The following is a 2,264-nucleotide window of genomic DNA, read 5'->3' as shown; positions in this document are numbered from 1 at the left end:
TTGAGCCTTGTGGAAAAGACACTGGCCGATGCAGTTGCCAAGCTTCCTGCCTACAAAACAGAGGTGTTCAAAGGTGTCTTGGAGCAGCTGCGCTGGTTTGCTGGGAAGCAGGTCAAGTCTGTGGCGGTGAGTCCTTGTTCAGGAGCCTTTAAGGCTCAGGGCACGGGGCCTTTTGTCACAGGCAGATGTGCCCGTCTGTCGTCTGCTGAGGACTGAGTGTGCCTCAAACTCCAGTGCTTCGAGCTGTCTGGGGGCTGGTTAACAATGCAGATTCCTGGGCCCTGTGCTCAGAGAGTCTGACTCCTTAGGGCTGGGATGCAGCTCCGAAGGTACTTCTGGTGAAGGTGGCATGTGGGTCGCTCTTGGAAACAAGCGCTGTGCACCTGAATCTTGTTCCTCAACTTCACCAAATGGAGTGTTGGACTGCCTTTCAGAGTCGGGGGGAGAACCAGAGGTGGCCACCCCCAGAGAGGAAGGAGGGGTCCAGCTGTTGACTGTTCACAACTAAACTTCAGACTAGCCCCCAGGCTCCCCATTTGCTAGCGGCGTCCACACATCCAGAACGAACTTAAGCCGCTCACAACAGCTGATGATGTAGGTTTGAGGAGGGGAGGAAGGAAAGGCACACCGTCCATTCCATTTTGTTGTTTTCAATTAGAACAAAACCCAAAGCAAACAGCCCCCACCCCGTTCCCTCACCCCACCCCAGGCACCGGACACTTCTGATTGTGACTGAGGAAACAGAAGCTCGAACACTCCCCTAAATTCTCCAGCTGGGTGGGAATCTACTTCTAGGAAATATTTGCTTTTGTTGTGTGATAAACCACCTCAACTCTTTCAGAAAAAGTTTGGATGGAATGGGGCAAATTTAAAGGAGCTGACCCACATTACTGACTAGAAAATGTTAGGGCTGAGATCCATTCCCAGGAGTTGGGATCTCAACTGTTGCACGTTGTTCTGGATGCCTGAGATACCCTGGTCCTGTGACTTCAGCACGCAGCCGTCACCCACCTGCCCTGGGTTTGGGATCCAGCTGTGAGAGCCAGGTTTCCTGGGTGGGCTGGGCTCTCACACACACTCTCTGCTTGTTCTAGTCTGTTGGAGGGAACATCATCACCGCCAGCCCCATCTCTGACCTCAACCCCGTGTTCATGGCCAGTGGGGCCAAGCTGACCATCGTGTCCACAGGTGAGAGTTACGTCATGCAGAAGTCAGGAAAGAGGGCCACGTGGGGGACAAGGCTCAAAGGTACGTAACGTTTTGGAGAGACAGAGCCCAAAATTCAATGACCCAGCCGTCCTAAGGTTTGGATCCTTGGAAACTGCAAGGGAGATGTAGCCAGATTGGGGGCCAGGAGAGCCAGGCCATTTCTTTATTAAGAATTCACAACAGGATCTGGTACCCAGGTGCCTTACCTAGTGGTAAGTTCTAGAACCAGAATGCACTGGCGCGCCACAGCCCATGGCTGGATTTTCAGTCACACACTGTGCTGTGATACACACGTGAAGTGTGTCTGCTGGGGAAGCGCATCGGAGACTGCACACTGAGGGCTTTTTTGGGGGGTGGTCCTGTAGCTCTTCCTGGCAGATACCAAATCCCAGACACCTGGAAGGAAAGCCTGTGTTCAGCATAAACCACGCTGTTTGTGTGAACAGGTTAGACACAATGAGTCATCCTTACCAGGGAATCTGCTGAAATCCAAGTTCCTAGAAGACAGCCCATGGCCAACCTTGTAGGCAGTCCTTTCAGAGGATAGCAGGCCTGTGTGTCAACTCTTTGTTGTCCTCTTTCCAACTTCACGTTCACTGATGTCACTCGGGGAGCTAAAAATGGGCAATGGTGGGAGTATTGATAACGTAGAAATCAGCAAATACTACAGAGCAGGACTTCCCCCAAACCTCTGCCCACACATAGTCAGTTGTCAAATATTCACCAGCGCATCAGTGAGCAAGGATTTCAGATGGGGGACCTTAGCCCTCATTGTGCCAGCAACTCCCTCTGACAGTGGGGGCCAGAGACCAGGATGGGAATGCCGCGGTTGATTGTTCTCTGCTTTCTCACACTGGCCACTCTGCGTCTGGCCTTTGTACAGGCACCAGGAGGACGGTTCGGATGGATCACACCTTCTTCCCTGCTTACAGAAAGACCCTGCTGGCTCCCGAGGAGATACTGCTTTCCATTGAGATCCCCTACAGCAGGGAGGTGAGCTGCTCAGGAGCCGCCCGTATCACCCTTACCCCCGCTAGGCTCCAGACCAGAGACTC

The 2,264-nt window shown here is 53.0% G+C and overlaps 1 protein-coding gene across 1 annotated transcript in view; it reads right to left on the bottom strand.

Moving 5' to 3' along the window:
* Nucleotides 1–2,264, bottom strand: part of LOC115290731 (xanthine dehydrogenase/oxidase-like) — a 55,753-nt gene that overhangs the window by 27,808 nt on the left and 25,681 nt on the right. The gene's annotated exons all lie outside the window — the stretch shown is intronic.

The sequence above is a fragment of the Suricata suricatta genome, chromosome 4 (genome assembly GCF_006229205.1).
Source record: "Suricata suricatta isolate VVHF042 chromosome 4, meerkat_22Aug2017_6uvM2_HiC, whole genome shotgun sequence".
NCBI classification, from domain to species: domain Eukaryota; kingdom Metazoa; phylum Chordata; class Mammalia; order Carnivora; family Herpestidae; genus Suricata; species Suricata suricatta.
The sequence above is the reverse complement of the archived record's forward strand: the minus strand, read 5'-3'. Positions and strand labels throughout refer to the sequence as shown.